General features: G+C 38.1%; 1 protein-coding gene across 3 annotated transcripts in view; it reads right to left on the reverse strand.

The window, feature by feature from the left end:
* Positions 1-18,488, reverse strand: part of WDPCP (WD repeat containing planar cell polarity effector) — a 158,192-nt gene extending 139,704 nt beyond the window's left edge. The window contains exons 1-2 of one of the 3 annotated variants that reach the window (XR_008974053.1): positions 18,465-18,488; positions 16,175-16,255 (exon numbers count right to left, since the gene is read on the reverse strand). The gene's annotated coding sequence lies outside the window, so the exon portion shown is untranslated. Of the gene's footprint in view, positions 1-16,174; positions 16,256-17,820; positions 18,061-18,464 lie in introns of those variants that run through there. The other 2 variants (XM_057423340.1, XM_057423338.1) reach the window with 2 other exon arrangements.
* Between the last annotated feature and the right edge of the window lie 477 nt (positions 18,489-18,965).

Genomic DNA, 18,965 nt, shown 5'->3' on the forward strand with positions numbered 1-18,965 from the left:
ACTGAAACAGACTGCTTTGCAGAAATGTCAAAGTAGTGGTTGGACTGATTTCATTTCACACAAAGCCTAAGAAAACAGTCTGGAAAAGCCCAGTGATGGTGCTCCACTGCAGACTGAGTGGCACAGCATGTTGCATCATCCAACAGGATACACTAGTGACAAGAGATTTGATGTGTGAATAATGTAACCATTGCACTGGCAAAAACCAAATATGACACTTACATCTATTTTTATAGACAAATGATCCTTGATTGCTCAGACACCTGATAAACGTTTTTTGCATATTATGCCTCACACACATCCCAACACAAATGTAAATGTGATGACAGATACACTCTTTGGAGATACGACCTCTGTGATACAAAGTGTGTTCTGAACTACAGCAACAGCTACAAGAAACACATACATGCCCTGGACTAGCAAAGGCAAAAACCCAAGAAGTTTGCTGTATTTGGCATGTATTTCCTGGCGTTTGAGAACAGGGAAGCAGTAGATACTTTCTGAGTAGGCCAACAATGCTGAAGGAGAAATTTCAGAGAGTGGAACATGGATATAGTCTTCTTGTGCAAACACTTGGCATATGTCCATCACTTTCTGGCTCCTTACACTTTAAGCTCACAAGAACACCCCACGTACTATGTTAAGAGGCAAAGTCCTGGGTATACGTAGGTAAAAAGTTTATATTTCCAGCTAAAAACACTCATGCGTCCAAAGCATTAGTTCTGGTTAGAATACAAAAACAGAGTAGAGAGGTAAGAACTAAACTGTTTCTATATATTGCAATGGGAAAACAAAACAGTGTCCTGCCCACAAGGAGGATAGAGTCATTCAGGTGACTGTACTGAAAAGTAAAATTTACCAACTTCTCCCACCTATTCAGTAATTTCAGATAACAAATTAATGAAGAATTAGCTTGTGACTACACAGAAGTTTGAGTCTATTTTGCAAGACAATAGTATGAAAGTAAATTCCTTTAAAAGCAAACTAAAGAACACAACATCACAAAACCTGTATTTTTTACCTTAAACAAACTGTATTTTCAAATTCTCTGTTGTTTGGCTTAGGCAAGTAAAGATGACAATAGCATTTGGTTTTATGATAATATACTTTCAGTTTTGCACAAAGGGAGGCGTCTAATAAATCACTAGAAAAACCCTTCAACAATTAAAATTTAAAAGCTTGTGTTAGAAAGAGAAGTGCAATTTTATGTAGCAGCTTTCAGAAATAAAAGACAGTTAAAAAAAACAAGCCTTTGTTCTCAAACATTTATGTCTCAGATTAATTTTTAAAGTCTTCAATAAATCTTCAACATTGTTCAGATATAAAAGATAAACATGAAATGTGGCAAAAGTCGACAAGTTAATTTATTGCAGCCTGTAATCAACAATCTGGGCTGATCTTCACAAAAGATAAACTAGAAAACAGATGCTCATTCTGTGGAGGAGATAAAAGCAAATGGGAAGCTGTGAAAGTGTTCCAGAAATGCAAATGTATACATCATTTGTGCTAAAGGCAACACAAACATTCTCCCTTAAACGAGGAAATATATCAACATGTAAGAACAGGGAAGCATTTTTCTGTCAGCAGAAAGCACAGAAAAATTTCCCGTGATGAGTAAGCGATCAAACTAGAAACAAAACGGCAACAAGAATTACACAGTACATAAAATGTTATTTTCAATGTGCTTGTACACCACAATATACACAGGTTGTAAACCAAAGGATATACAAACTGTGAACAACACTGTAACTTGTCTGATTTTCTATGGACTGGTGATCTACAAGCCCAATGCTACTATGTCATACCCTGAAACCTCCATTTAGGTTCCATGCTTTTCCTTTAAGTTTCCCAAGCTGCTTCTACATTACTTTCAGCTCATTCACATTCTTTGTTGCCATGCCCTTCAATACCCTTTTCTTTCCTCTCCTTTGCCACTCCATGCAACTCTCATGCCAGCCAAGCAGCAAGCAGCACAGTGTGGCTGGTCCAAAGTGATGAGCCTTCTCAGCAATTAGTAAATATTTAATGACTGATATTGAAGGACAACTAAAAAAAAAAATCCTTAAGCTCAGGTCAGACTTTTCTTGAGGAGCCCAGGGAAGGGAACACCAATTTGAGTGTCTTTAGATTTTCACAAAATACATACACATTTGGAGCTTTTAAGACCTCTACCTAATCCATCAAATCAGTCAACAAGCTCCAAAAGTTAATGCGGGAACTGAAAAGTACACTGTGTGATCAGTTGTCCCTTCAGGTAATCAAAGAAAAATGCTGCTCCTTTACTCGGCAGATTTTGCTTACAGAAGTCAGATGATCTAAAAAGAAAAAAAGGGAATGAAGTGTAATTTCATGTAGACAGCAGATGCATTTACATTCGGAACACTGAAAACAACAGTGTTCCGAATGTAAATGCGTCAGGTGTCTACATGGAAATTACACCTGCTACTATGAGCTAAGTGTTAACTCCAGCTCTCTTGGCCACATTACTTGTCATATATCTAAGGTTACAAATTCAAGTTCATTCTGGTATTTTAGTACTGCAGAGTAACTGTTTTAAATGCTAATCCCAGTAGACAGTTTCCATGACCAACGAAACCAGTACTTGCTCACTCCAGAAAGTTTTTACAGAACTCTGCCTCAAATATATTTTCAGTACATCCCAAATCTATTTAGTTTTAACATTAACTAGCATAATCATGTTTTTTCTCTTTAGTTTTTCATAAAACTATACAACATATTCATTAAAAACACCCATTCTTCAAAACTCTGACAGATCCATAGTTCATAGAGTCATGTCAGGTAAGTCACTTCCTTCCCCCATGCAACCCAAGTACATTATCACATTTCAACTACCACTGCCTAAAATAAGTATGTAAATCTATACTTCCATTTCACTTTTGATAACCAGAGCACTTTTAAATTGGCATTAGGACCCTGAATTCAAACAATTTTATGGCTATGACAAGACTCCAGGGCACAGTAAGTATGCTACTGGGCAATAAATGCCATTCCCCAATTCATTTTTGAACAATTTAAGATCTTAATAATCGAAAAGAATGTTATCCAGTCTCTGAGGAAAGATGCACAGATGAGTGATAAGACAAAGTAATGTATCTTCAGAGAAAAAGAATGAAGCGTAACTCATTGTTCTTGTCATGAAAGGGTAAAAAGTGCAATGCACCTCTGCCTGGTGAAAGCTGTACATATTTCAGGAATGTTTACCGTACTCTTCCTAAAATGTAGGAGAAAATGAGAACAAAACCTAATTATTAACACAGGGCAGCTATAATAGAGGTCACAAAACTACATTTTGGTGTGTACGGAAATGCCTTTCCCCAGAGGGATAAAGTTCCTTATAGCCCACTTCTGCCGTATCCAAACACAATTCTGGCTTTGCTAGACAGATCCACTTTTTCATCACTTACATTTCATAGCAAAAGTGCGCCCTGGAGCTATGATTCTAAAAGGCAAACAATAACTCATTTCATAGCTCTTGCTTAATTGTGGAGAGTGAATTCTTATTTATTTCCCAAAATCAGACAGAAGTGGGACATATGAAAATGTTTGTCAAGTAAAACCTGGGAGAGGCCCAAGAACACTTGAAGGTGTCAACAGGACTTGGCAGGGCAAAAACCTCTTTAACTTTTTCTGCGCAGAGAACAGGACAACTGTTGTCATGCTGAGGAAAGTACCTCACCTTCTTGCTGAGCTCATTTCTGCTCTCACATTCCCAGGCACGAACTGCAGTCAAAGAAAAAAATAAAACCCACAGCTTCTTTTTTTATAGGGATTCATCAAGATAGTTGTATCTTTTTGCAGTATGATGAGTGCCTAATTACAATGATTCAAATCTCTTGTCACCTTCAGGCTAGACTACAGATAGCAATGGTTTTTAGCCAGAGCTGATAGTGAAAATGAACTTGACACAGCACGCAATGGTTTGTTAAGCATGATATAATATTAAAAACATGACTCCCCCTTTTCATCTAGCCAGGAGGAGGAAGAAATCACATGATTTTGAGTTCAAAGTTGCTAAATCCCTTCTCCAGCAGGGGAACATGCTTGTCTGATTACATTTTCAGGTTGAATGCTTTTGTCACTCTATCACCTTTCTCCACATTCAGTCCTGTTTTGAGCCCTGTTGGCTTCAGAAAGCTCTTTCTCCTCCTAATTTTGCCATAATTTCTCAGAAATTCCTTCAGCTTACTACTAATTTTTCTTCTTGCAAAAAGGTTGTATGCAGGCTGGGCCCTCTAGTGCATCTTGATGATAATGCACTGCATTTCCCAGTCCTTTTGGCATTGTTTTCCTCTACCAAGGAACTTCGCAAAAAGCATCTACTTTGTCCATGTGCCTTTCGAAAATGGACTCTATTTGCGTTTGTATAACCTCAAAAGAAGCAGGAGTTGACCGAGTGACAGCCACTCCAGGTGTACTGTTGCTCATTTTCAAGACTCAAACTCAAGCATTCAGCCCCATGAATGGCACCCTCTGCTAACCTGGTGCAAAATTAGCAGGAAAAGCCCAGCAGGGAACTCATCGAGATAAGGACAGAGAAGCACCTTCCTCTCCAGGGGCAGAAGTTCAGGAATGAAACCTGCTTAATAACTTTAAATACAGGTCCTTTATGAGGACAGTGATCTGCCCTGTCCCTTGAAATCAAAAGGCTGCAATGAGGTGTACAGACACACACACACACACACACACACACACACACACACGCAAGTCCTAGGTGGGAAACTGAAAACAACTTCAGATCCTTAAAATATGCTCATCTTCTGCTTAAGCCAGAGAACAAACCCCTGAGGCTGTAATTCTCTCAGTTGCTCTGCTGCATGTCCTATCCAATTCAATCTAAACCTTCAGCATTTAGAAAACCATCTTGATAGTCCTGTATCATAAATTTTTTGATTCCTCAGGTTCTATTTCACAGTCATTAACATAATTATTCATCTAATCTCAAACCATTTGCTCGTCTTTCACTTTTAGTTTCTAAGGTTAAAAAAGACCTTGCTAACAGGCAAAACTGGAGATGGTTAAAATGCTTTAAATAAAAAGCTGCAATTATATTTAAACAGATGTTTTTATGTCACTTAAAAAAATAGGGTTCTAAAGTAATAAGTGTCATGTTTTTAAAATAGGCAATACTATGTACATAGCCAAAATTTATACTGACCAGAGGAAAAAACATACCAAAACATAACAAAGAAGCTGGCCATGGTACAATTAATAAGAACAATATTAGAATTACCTGTATTAATTCTCAACACAGCATGTATAGCTTCATTAGGTATAACCTCTAAATTGATAAAATCAAAGATCAACAAATGTAGATATGAATGTCTTCTGTATGAATGACTGCTCTTTACACTCTGATGAATCTTTTCAGCCGCAATCATTAACAAAAAAAAAGGCAGTCTGATTGAACAGCAGCCCTCGGATATAGGCAAAGTTACACGTTTTGTTACAACTTCCCAGGTTACTGCAAATTCAGTGCAGCTCTTGGCTGCATCAGATACAGTCTATGTTTCAAAAGAAATGGTTCAAAGACAGATTTTTAACTTTTTAGGTTTTTTAAAAAGCATCTGCCAGCAAAGGCCTTCCCCATTTTGAATCAGAAAATGTCATTATAGCACCTTGTAACTATCATAGAACATGAGAAAATAGCATCCAAGTGACCAAGTTTTCTAAGAGGCCTGGAGTTACCTGATGAAACCACAACAAGGCAAAAGCACTCTAAAGACAGCTTAACTTTCACCTCAAGATTCATTTAAACTCTCCTTTCAAAACCTTCAAAAAGTGCTCATTACCATTCCAGCTGTACATTTGATTTGCAATCAACAGGTGTGACAGAACATGAAGAGCATTTTAAAACCAACAATGGGCTTATGTTAAACTGCTGTGGACCAGTTTTAACATTAGGATGAAACCTGTCCTGACTGATTTTAAAATAAGAGAGTTAAATTCATACCACTGACATTAAGCATAACAGAAAAATATTTATGTTTTCTCTGTGAATTCTGGTAGCAAACCCTTGGATGTGGTCAAAGAAATTATAAATCTGTATTTGTTATCTGCAAAACAAAACAATTACAGTAATTTTCTGCTATTACAAGTAATTGTCTTTAATTACTTCAATAAATTACTTCATTGTCTGAAAAGACAGGATGTCACTGTGAATAGCACTGGTTCAGCAGCCCCAAATTACCAACAACCATTATAACAGTGCACGTTCTCTCTATTCCCTTCCCCGAAACGCATGCTCTGAGCTCTCACAGAAGCTTGATTTTATACCTTAATATCACACTAAACCAAAATATTGAAATAGAGTCATCAGAAAGACAATTTCAAAAATTCTAAGTAGCATGCTCAGGTCTGAGTTTGTTCTTTGCATTTGTGCATCTTCTAATTATCAGTCATTTCACAGCTTGACCCATTCTTTTTGCCAACCCATTTCTCATTTGACTCCAATTTACATCAAAGATAAGTGTTAATATAATGGAATTATAAATTATATATTATATGGAAATATAAACAGCAGTGTGTGAACAACCTAAGTTTGCTGGCAGGACCTGTGACCCTATGGGGAACCCATACTGGAGCAGTCTGTGCCTGAAAGACTGTACCTCAGGGGAAGAACCCATGCTGGAGTAATTTGTGAAGAAATGCAGCTTGTGGGAAGGATTCATATTGGAGAAATTTGTGGAGGACTGTCTCCTGCGGGAAGGAGCCCACACTGGAGCAGAGAAAGAGTGTGAGGAGTCCTCCCAAGGAGGAAGGAGCAGCAGAAAGAGCTATGTGATGAACTGACCACAACACCCATTCCCCATCACCCTGGGGGGAAGTAGGTAGAGACTAAAGTTAAGCCCAGGAAGAAGTGAGAGGTGGGGAAAACTTGTTTTAAGATTTAGTTTTTATTTTCTCATTATCCTACTGTGACTTGATGGATAATAAATTAAACTAAATTTCACCAAGTCAAGTCTTTTGCCTGTGATGGTAATTGGTAAGTGATCTCTCTCTCTCTCCTTACCTCGATCCATAAGCCTTGTGTTCAGTTTTCTGTCCCCTGTCCACCTGAGGAGCAGAGTGACAGAGCAGCTTTGGTGGATACCAGGTGTCCAGCCAGGGTCAACCCACTACAGCTTCATCCACTTAAGGACATTGTTTAAAAATGCATTAATTCAAAGAAACTTGGAAAAATCTTGCCTCAAATGAGAGCTGTAACTGACCATTCTAGTTAGCTGCCACACTTGGCTTTTTCAATTTCCTTCACGTGAAAGGAAGCAGCAATATTTTCACCATTTTCATTATTATTTTACTTGTAAGCAGAAGGCCAAAAGCATAATCTCCACACTAATCCATGAAAAAGATGACAATTATCATATATATGTGAGAAAAAGATGCAGAATTTTCATTCTTCTGCTTCCTTGCCCCATTCAGCAAATTCTGCATGATTTCCTTTCATGATGACAACGTTTCTTTGAAGCCAGCAAAGAAGTTTTTGAAAAAGGAAGTTAGAAGTAAGTGCAGAAATAACTAACTTGCATGGGTTCAATTACAAAATGACATTTACTGCAGCTCACCGATGACTAAGGAGTTTTAAAACTCACAGCATGCCATCTTCTGAAAACCCAGCAGCAGCAGCAGCACCTTCCCAGGTATGCCACTCCTGTAGCTTTACGGAGCGTCTGTATGTTTATTTCCTTGAATTCAGAGTGACTGATCACCTCAGCACAGCATGTATTTTAGGAGAACATTAATGCTGAAGTTAGCATTTATTTGCTGACATTATAGGCAGCATAGTTTAATAGGCTGCTTTTTAAGGAACATTCAACCACCTGCACAATGTGCATAATTTCAAGATTACCGCAGTGCAGTTCAGTCACGCACTAGAATTGAACGTGTTGCATAGTGTTGAGAGTCAAAATCAGAAAACGAGCATGAAAACAGCAGTGCAGTTAATTTATTAAGTCATGTACAGAATAGGGATACAACTTGGTATAAAGCAAAGCGGAGTCAGAAAAAGCCATTTGGGAGGGTTCTAAAATCATATATTAAAAATTCTACACACAAAAGAAAACAACACAAAAAACCTTTTAGCAAAAGAAGAGAAGTGATAAAGTTAAACATTAGCATTGACAGGTGCCAAGTCTAGCTAAGTCTTTAAGGAATCTAAATATTTAATTTGCCCTTTAATGAAATGTAATGTAATCAAGTTATTCTAAAATCAAATAGTTCCCTGAGGAGTAAGATCTGCTTACTACCTAATACTTACTCAAATGAAACTGCCACCAATGCCACTGTTGCATTATCTGCCTGAATTTTGTATTTTAACGCAAGAATGACACTGTGTCATAAGTTTTGCAGTACCAATCTTACCCTGAATTCCATGTAAAGAGACCTTTGCAGCCAGCTGAAACACTAATCAATTTCACAGCCCTCCTAACAGATAGGGTACTTTGCCAGCAGCACTCAATGAACATTCTGAGCTTTCACATAAACTCTGCCACAAGCTGCACCTCATTTACTGAAATTACATCATTAAGAATTTTGCTTCTATTTTAATGTATTAATTACATTTACCAGGGAACTCTTCCAATATCTAAAAACTATTCATATTTAAAAAACATGTCTGCTTCCTCACATGTAATGACATGGACTATCACAGGAGGTGATATTCACCATTCTGCATTGTGTGACAGCCGCATCTTGTGCCCCATAAGATCACAGATCCTCCTGGAAGCTATGTCAAGGCATACGGATGACAGGGAGGTGATAGGGACAGCCAATGTGGCTTTGAAAAGGGCAAATTGTGTCTGGTGAATCTACTGGCCTTCTACAATAGAATGACTGCAGTAGTAGACACGGGAAGAGCAACTGATGTTATCTGCCTTGACTTCTCTAAGGCCTTTCACGCAGTCCTACAGAACACCTTTGTCTCTGAATTGTAAAGATAAGGACTTGATGGATGGCCACATCCAAAAAGTTGCATGAACAACAACTCAGTGGAGATCCAAATGGAGATCAGTAACAAATGATATCCCTCAAGTCTCTGTTCTGGGACCAGTACTGCTCAGTATCTTTATTAATGACATAGTGGGATTGAATGTACCCTCAGCATGCCGGTGGATGACACCAAGCTGAGTGGTGATGTTGATACTTCTAAGGGACACGATGCCATCCAGAGGGACCTTGGCAGCCTTGAGAAGGAAGCCAGTGTCAACATCATGAGATTCAACAGGGCAAAGTGCAGTTCCAACCCTGCACCTGGGTTGGAACAATCATCAGAAGCAGTGCAGATTGGAGGATGTACATATTGAGAGCAGCCCTGCAGAGAAGGACTTGGGAATGCTGACAGATGAAAAATCAGGTATAAGTCTGCAATGTGTGCTTGCAGTCCAGAAGCCAACCATTTCCTGGGCTGCATAAAAAGAATAATGAAAAAGAAGGTCAAGGGAGGGGATTCTCCTCTTTTACTCCACTCTTGTGAGACCATACCAGTAGTACTGCATCCAGCTCTGGGTTCTCCTAGCACAAGAAAGGTGGACCTGTTACAGTGGGTCCAGAGAAGAGCCACAAAAAAGACTGGAGCAATGGAGCAGCTATCCTATTAAGAAAGCCTGAGAGAGTTGGGGGTTTATCCTGGAGAAGAGAAGGCCCTGGAGAGACCCTATTGCAGCCTTTGAATACTTCAAGGGAGATTATAAGAAAGAGACTTTTTACATGAGGGTGTCTAGTACAAAAGGCAACAGTTCTAATCTGAAAGACTGTAGATTTAGATTAGACATAAGGAAGAAATTTCTTATTATGAGAGGGAATTCCACCATGAGTGGAACAGGCTGCACAGAGAAGCTGTGGCTGCCTGGCAGTGTTCAAGGCCAGTTGGACAGGGCTTGAAGCAACCTACTCTAGTGGAAGGCGTCCCTGCCTGTGGCAGGGGGTGGGAACTAGATGAGCCTTAAGGCCCTTTCCAACCCAAACCATTCTATGATTCTATAATATAAGCAGTAGGTAACTCACTGCAACTCACTGCATTACATTCACTGCATCTGGCCAAGTTATCAGAATTAAAGCTATCAAAACAATGGATTTGGAATAATCTACTTAAATACACAGCCCAGGTAAAACAGAGTACCAGGTAAGATGTGCTTTGTACCACAGCACATCAAGCTTTACATTTTCTTCTGTTTTTCTTTGCACTACTATTTAAAGAACAGACAATATAACAATTATCAAAGAAGTGTAATTACAGATTTTTTTATGACAACAAAATTGGAAATACAGCCATCTAATAAGACTGATTTTGACATCCATGTAGACTTATTCTTCCAACATATACTTCTTACGCATTTTACAAGCTTTCCATTTCTCAAGCAATACAGGCTCAATATCTACAAAACCAAAGTGTCCTCCAAAACTGCAGAATATTCTTTAAGGGTACATTTCTTTAGAGTTTGGTCATTTCTGTCCAAAAATTACACACTTTTTTTTTTTTTATATTTTCTTAAATAATGGTGTTATTACCCCAATGTGGATACTCTTGCCTTCCAAGAGATGCAGTCAAACAGACAACTTTATATAATGACAACTGCATCTTCTACAAGGTAGCATCTCCACTTGCCTGAAGTTTGGGTACAACTGCCTGAGACCAGCTATGATGGAAAAACAGCCTATCAACCATCAGTAGGCCTCAGCTCCCATTAAAAGGTATGTGGTAATTCAGAGGCCAAAAGGGGTCTCGAACGGGCAAGCTGATGTCCACCAGTACTACAATGGAGTTGCCACCAGGGGCAGCAGATACTGCACTAGGGCTGCGGTACTGCACGAGCTTTCATTACAGAAATCAGGGAGATTAATTTGGCAAGAACTGAGTCTAGCACTGCAGTTAAACTAATGATACGGTTAATGAATTTTCACTTATTTGTGCCCCACATGGCTACATTGTACAAATGGGTTAATGTCTGCATGATAATACATGTATACCTATACTCATAGATCTGATATCCACATGATGAAAGACAAAACCATTTATTAAATTGCATTTATTATGCATCTAAAACCATCTGAAGTATGCTGTTAGTCTGAATTCTCTCTGCAGTTTTGAAGTCTTTAAATCACATTTCCACCCAATCTCATTTGTCAGGCAAGTCACAATGGTCCAATTTCACAGGCAACTGGCCCACTATTATTAAAACGCCTGCTTCTCATGAAACTCTAAGCAGGTATCGAGTATCACACCGTCGACATCTTCCTGGACACTACTCTGTCTACACCAGCCAAAAGTGCAAACAGCACAAAAGTAAGCTACGGGTGGAAAAGAACCCTACTATTTTTATAAAAACTGTAGCTCTTAAATTCCCAACAATAACATACCACTTGCCCTTGTTCTGCCACATACCAAGATACTTAACTGTATGGCAAGAAATATATCCATGCTAGAGATTTTCTAAATCTGCTAGAAATACTCTTCTGCTCTTTCCCCAGCATCTGGTAAGCTGGGGACTCACTTCTGAAATAGCTTTGCTATCAAACATGGCATATATAGGCTATAAAACCATAAAGGTTTAATCGGCACTTTTTTGACTTAAGTTCACTAATGGGTTTGCCAAATTAACCAGTGCAGAATTGTGCAAATATGTCTTTAAATCCCATTTTTTATTTGCATATTGCCTCTTAAGAGTGTATTTGTCTTCTGGTTTGGTGTTTTATATATTTACAAAGATAATCTAAAGTTTCGGTTTATTAAGAGAAAAATTGCATAACGTGAGAAGAACTTTCATGGTAACTTTGGGATCTCATAACTTGTAAATTAGCAATGAAAGCAGTGAGATAAGTCTTTGGAAGTATATTTGAAGTTTTAATGAAAGAGTCAGATTACAAAAAGCCATAGTGGGAATCTTATATAAGGAAGCTTTAAAGTTAGTTGCAATGTATTAAAAAACAACATTCAAATAAATTATTTTTCACTGCAGTATGCCAAGTTTTTGGAGATAGAATTAAAATTGGGCTTTCATTTTAGACCAACTAAAGCATAACATTAGACTATAACACTGCATATACCAGTGAGATCCAAATGCCCACAGTGTTGCAAGAGAACATTTTCCCTCAGGCATTCGAAATTTAATGCTTCTTTAATATTCTCTGTTGGATATTGTTAGAATGGAATTTCAAATATTTCCTGCAATTTGAGTTAAAGATTACTGAATAATGCTGAGCAGCAAAAAATTTTTGAAGCGTACATCTAAAGCTGGCATAGTAGCTTAATGTCCTGTTGTTTCTTGCTTTAGCAAAATTAATTTCTACAGTCTTCAACCATGAATTCAAGCACCACCTGGAGATACAAACCCATAATTTAACTGTGGTGTATTTCTAGCTCCCTTGACTAATATACTGAGGCTAGACCTTGTTTGTCAGACAGCCGTAAAAGGAAAAGGCCATTTCATTGCAATACTTTATAGTCTTCTAAGTCAGACAGTGGGCAACTTGAAAAGCAGTATCTTGCCCATTGTTGTAAATAAATGGGATTACCTATCATGAAATAGACATACATGGTTTTGCCCATATTAAAAAGTATATATTCTACTGTATAGCCAGAGTAACAGCTTTTCAATAGGACTCAAAGTACCCAATTAGGATCCAACCTTTTCACCATTCATGTGTTAGTACATTACCATGGTTACTCAATACAGGTAAGGGTAGACTGCAAATTAAACCTAACAAAAAGGCACAGCTGTATCATTCTAGAAACAAACAAGAAAAACACTAACTATAATCCTGATTCCCTTTCATTGATTACTTCCTGGAGAAGCCTCTTTCATCCAAAGAGGCAGCTACTTTCTTTTCTATCATTTGTGTCCACAAAAAAAGAAAAGTGGTCACACTCCTGATTTTGTTCCATGCCACAGTTCCCTTATCATTCATACCAGGCACTTACAGACCCACTCCTTGGCTCTCTCCTACAGGAAGCTTGCTGGTTCCCCTCAAAATGGCTCAGAACACTGCTTCAGGCAATACAACTACCATGATGAGTTCAAATGAAGTAATACCTCAACACCATTCCAGCTGGATAAGGCAACTCTGCCTCCATGACATGCCCAGAAGTTTTAAGCATTGGATTTCTTACAGCATGAGACTGAGAATCATTCTCATGGGTTCCAACACAGCTCTTGTCAACATTCTGAACTGAAAGACCAATAAAAATACACATTGTATGCTCTGGAGCTGCAGGAAACTCGAAGTTATGTAGCACTGGTATGGCAAACAGACTCAGCTGGAATCATGGGCCCACACTTTCATTAAAAGAAGGTGACAATTTAGCTTTACAGTGTGCAACTGACTAAAGAAAAGCATGTGGAGAAATTGAGTACTCGTGTTCACATGAGCAGAATGAATAAATATAATTTCTTCTTTATTTCCTCAAGGATCAGTAGAAACACTGAATATGGACAGTACTATAAGCAACACCAAAGCCATCCATAGTCTCTCTACTGCTGCATAAAAATCAATTTCAATAAGGTTTCCAAAAGTAGGCCAGATACCAAAATAAATCTGTGAAGCAGCAATCAAGCCTCCACACAAGAAAAAGGCTGTTTAGCTGGCTCTTAAGCTTATTACTGATAAATCCATGTTCTAAAAGTTATGTTTCACATACGAATGTCATTAAGATAAAAAAAAAAAAGGTATTTTCCTTCTGCAAAGAGTTAGTTTTTAAACAATTAACTTTAAAAAGTCAACATTGTAAGACATCATTCTCCCTCCCCAGGTATTTCTAGTGACATTTTCTTTAAAACACCATTGAATAACTGGAGGGAAAAAGGGAGAAAAACTCATTCTGGATAATGGCAGCTCTGTAATTTTGTAGAATTGTTACACAGGTTATCTCTTCTTTAGAAGATCAACCTGCCTATTCTAACTGGGTTTAGAACACATCAACACTTTCATGTTGTTTTATAAAACAAGAAGAAACTGAATGAAGCTATTGCATAATACCAAGATAATTTCAGATGTTCATAAAAAGCAGAATTTCATTGCTCATATGCGCACAGCTAATGCATTAACATGCCAGTTTTACTGAGCAGGAACATACTAAAACAGGTTGGTACAACATTCATTCAAAAGAAGCAATGTGATGCATATGCCTTGGAAACTCACCACACCAATACAAATATTTCATCACACTCCAAAAAATCCAATTAACCAAGGAAATGTACCATTGCTTGTGATCAATGTGGCATTCTTTTTACATATATCTCTAACCTGACATTCTTCTTGTTGCATTTGAATTAGGAAGTTCTATTTTCCAAGGCAATTGCTTTATTACTTTTATATAGTCTGCATGGAAAGAAATCTCATTAGACGCACTTTAATGAAAGTGTTTCAAATAGTTAACTAATTGGAAACCCACTTAGCATAACAGGCAGACAGCAAATAGAGAAAAGAACTTTCTGCTGTACTCATGCCATTCTCCTATGTTCAAAGGATGTTTTTACTTCTCCCGTCTCTCCATTTCCTGTCTCACAGTGGTTTGCAAAAGCCTCTAACTCCTCAGCTCACCTACCATGGGAAGAAGTACCTAATTCACTCAGAAGTTACAAATCACAACCAACCTCCTCCACATACTGCAATTAGCAAGTAGAAAGTTCATACACATTGTCACAAAGTGTCTGTTCAACCAAGAAATGTGTGTCTTAAGGTAAAAGAGAATCCAGCAAGACTATTTCTCATGCACCAGCAACACGGTTTTTCTGTTCTTTTTGATTCAGTGATCAACTGAATTTACATCCAACATACCAAAGGCTTTGTGTGCATATATGTACATCTCGGTTGGCTTCATTTGATTTTTAACAGGGATTCTCTATACCCTGTACTTTAAGAACTGTGAGAAGAAAATCCTCCCAAAACAGTTCACGGAGGGTGGATGATGTTAAATCTTTGCCTACAACAGGGCTGCTATTACCAAGCCGCTGTGCTATACCACAATCCCTAGCCAGTGATCAAGCCCTGCAATACCTGAACTGCACTCCAGGCACTGGAGGCATGCGAGTGTAAGACCAACCACCTGAGATCTACACACAGACAGCAATGGAGGCCTTAATTGCTATGTCACACATACAGTAGCTGTTTGTATGATTAACTTAATTAGAAATATTAAATAAAAAAGAACTTTCTGGTCACAATTTTTATTAAGATTTGACTCATTAAGAGTTCATAAAGATTATTAACACACATTGCAGGATATAATTTGTGTCTCTTCATAGGAGGCACATGAGGACAGAATGTTTTATGGCATCCTATCTACCTATTAAAAATATACTAAAGGTTGTATAAATCAATTAACAAATGATTAATTACCTCTAATTATATAAAAAAAAAATTCAACTATTAAGAAGTAAAAATGAAACCATAGGATAAAATGAAACTAGTTCTACAGAAGGTAAAATTTCTCTTTAAGAAAGTTTTCTGAACCACAGCAAAAAAAACCAACCAAAGGAAAAGAACAGGGTTATAAGCAGAATTTCTAGCTATGCCAGTTTGACCATACCATTTAATGTCTATGCAGTATTACATAACTCTGAATTTAGAAATTAACAGTGAAAAATTAGCTTTGGACATTAGCATTATGAACACAAAAAATAATGTATAAAAACCACAAATTCCTAATGAAAATGTGTCTATTTTAATTTTCTAAACTAAGATTTTAATTGTTCTTGCTTATATCTGTCTTTATGTTTTTCAAAGTCTTTTTAAGATTTCTCACATACTTTAAGAAATAGATTTTGATCCTCTTAATCCCATTTAAGTATTTTTTTGTAATGCTTTCTTTCATTTCTGAAAAATCCCTTATTATTCTTCCACTGGATCATAACCCAGAAGAGGCTCTGAAACCATTCCAATTCTACTATTACTTTTAGGACTGAAACTGGCCTTTTTAATTTATTTTTTTACATAGAATCATAAAATGGTTTGGGTTGGAAGAGACCTTAAAAGACCATCTAGTTCCAACTCCACATAGTCTTAAGCATTTTAAACATATTTATCACATAGACTTAGCTACAAAAGACGCATTTTTGTATTAAAAATTGTAAGTAAATGCATAAAAGAAAAACTGCATTATATGTGGACACAATAAAAACATAAATTTACAAATTACTGAAAATTATGTGTAAAAACTTACCTAAAAAAATTCATCTGTTTCTATAGGTGGAAATGAAGAAAACCAAAATTCCATCCAAAATACAGTTAAAGAATACAGCAGCTGTTAAGAGAAAATAATTTATTTTAAAATCTATTAAAAACAAGAGAAAGAAAGAAAATTCTGTCATTCTACCCTTCAAAACTACTAGTTGTCTTGAAAAATAATACTTAATCCCCTCAAAATGGAAATTAAATGATCTAGACTATTAAGTATTGTTTAATTACACCAATTCCAAGCAATTCAATAGCTTTTTAGAGCGAAAGCTGTAAAGCGTGTTTCAAGATTAAACTGAGAGCTTAATCCATGTGTACATTAAATTTCTGTTACTTCTTTTTCACATATGTTTTATTTATGCAACTTTGTCTTAAAGCACTACACAAAAGAAACATACTAATGAAACATGGGGGAAGCACTAAAGAGTATTAAAAAATTACATCATATGATTACCTTATGATCTCAAAAAAAAAACAATATTGTCAGTAGAAAGCACAAATGTGGCAAGAAAATTATGAGACAGTAACAAACTGGAGGAAATCTGACGGCAAAGTTGACAGGAAAACCAGCATTCCTTTTGGAATGAAAATATTCAAAACTTTGAAAAGGTGTTAAGACTAATAAAGCAGAAAAAAAGAACAAATATACCACACTTCTTGAAGATAAAGAGAAGATGGAAGAAGATTTGGAAGAGAAGATTTGGAAGACCAGGTTGCGGGAACTCAAACACTGTATGTTTACAGATTCCTACAGTGACGACAGCATAAGGAACACTACCAAGGACCAAAACTTCCTACACCACCAGAAGTGTTTCCATCCAGAAGCAAAGAATGTATTTTAGAAACTAAAAAACACCAGGAAAAGGACTTTTAAAAAACAGATGGGATGACAAAAGCATCACTCATTTATTTTCATACATTTATATTTTCCTTGACAATACTAAAGCTTAACAAGTAGAAATAAAATCTAAGACAAGTAACAAGAAAATAGTGGAGTTGTTAAGTTTCACTAATTTTAAAAATCAGCTCACATTCACAGAAGGCAAAACTTTATGGTATCTTAGTTAAAATGGCACAAAAGACAGTGCAAACAGCCTTACACAGATTTAACTCCATCTCAGACTAATTATACTGGGAACAGATTTAAAATAAACTGACACACAAAAGCATTTACACATGGCTTTACAACATATTCATTACAAATCACTTTCGACACAAAACATGTTGCTGTCTTCCAACACCAAATAACTCAAGGAGCATAAGCTTGGCCAAAAAAAGGACCAAGACTGAAAACAGAGCCTTACCTACAGAAGGAAGTTCAATCAACTGAAATCCACTAACCCCACACAACTGCTATGCTGACACACACAAATCAGTTTACAGCATGTTAACATTGAATTACTTGAGAATTGATAAGCAATCAATTTAAACTGAACCCATTATGCTGAGTGGAAATTAGCTCATGTCATGTACACATCAGGTTTTGTGTACATTTAAATCTTAAATAATCTTAAACCGCGTTAATTAAGTCTGTACAATATCCAGGTGCAAAAAAGGTTAGCACCACCAGTGTAAAGCATCTCAAGACACTCTGGAGTAATCTGACTGGAAAACAAGCTCCCTTCTACTTACCAAGCTTCTCTACCTTTCCCAGCAAACCAGACCTCAGCTTTTCTTGCAGCTATTTGCCTTTCGAACTCATCCCCTGAAGGGATAAACTAGGTACAATCTTCATCCGTATTAAAAATGCACGATTAACTTATATAAATCACTATAGTTTGATATTTAAAATACACTAAGTACGACTGTGCCTTTTCATCTCCAACACTGCAGTTTTCTGTACTGCAGAAGCTGTCGGAGGTTCAGCGAGAGGCTTGTTCAAGCCACAGTTTTGAGCTGTGGCATGAGCGCAGTTAGTAACAAGACGTGCTAAAACGAGAGCGCTTTTGCACGACAAGCATAAATACTGACGTTGTACACCCACTGCCCTAAAGGAGTAACTTCTTACTTCCGAGGACTGAGGAAGAAATGGCATAACTGTACATGCTGTTTAGATCGTTAAAAAAAAACAAACCAAGCAATAAAATACAGTCAACTGTAAGGACTAGTGCAAAATTTATCACTACTCCCATAGGAATACATTCAGACAAGTGAGACTTCATAATAAATTACAGAATTTGTCCAATAAGGAACCTCGTCTGGAGGTTCCTTACATCGTCAGGATGTGAGGAAGAAAATAACCAACTAATCAAACGAAACGGCCAAACGCAGCTAACAGGACTTTGTGAAGCTCTGTCTGGGCCTGAGGAGAGGAGGTGCCGCCTGCGACCCCCACCCCGGCCCCTGCCCGCCGGCCTCACTGAGGTAGGGCGGCAGCGGAGGGGAAAGCCCCGGTGGGTAGCGCCCGGAAACAGCTCGGGACCGCCGGGCTGCCCACCCCGGGAGGGGCACGTCCGGGCCGCGCCGCCGAATCGGCGACCGCTCCCTGAACCCGTGGCCCTTCCCGAAGGGGGTGGTTGGGTCGGGGTGACGGCGGGATGCGCCCCTTCGCCGCGGCGGCTGTGGCGGGGGGCTCCGTCAGGTGGAGGTGGCTGCGAAATGGCGCCGGCTCCCTCTCTGAGCTCCTCTGTGAGTGGTTTGAATGTGCTCTGGGCACCCAGGAGAGAAAGGGCCTGGCGGTCGCCTGGGGCTCTCCTTAGCGCCCACGGAGGCTGCGCTGGGGTCACCTTCTTCCAGCCTGGGGAGTCGGGGGTCGATGCCAGGCCCCGCAGTGCGGG

Source organism: Pezoporus wallicus, unplaced genomic scaffold (assembly GCF_028554395.1).
Source record: "Pezoporus wallicus isolate ANWC-B61680 ecotype Strahan unplaced genomic scaffold, APGP_CSIRO_Pwel_v1 contig_4191, whole genome shotgun sequence".
Taxonomy (NCBI): domain Eukaryota; kingdom Metazoa; phylum Chordata; class Aves; order Psittaciformes; family Psittacidae; genus Pezoporus; species Pezoporus wallicus.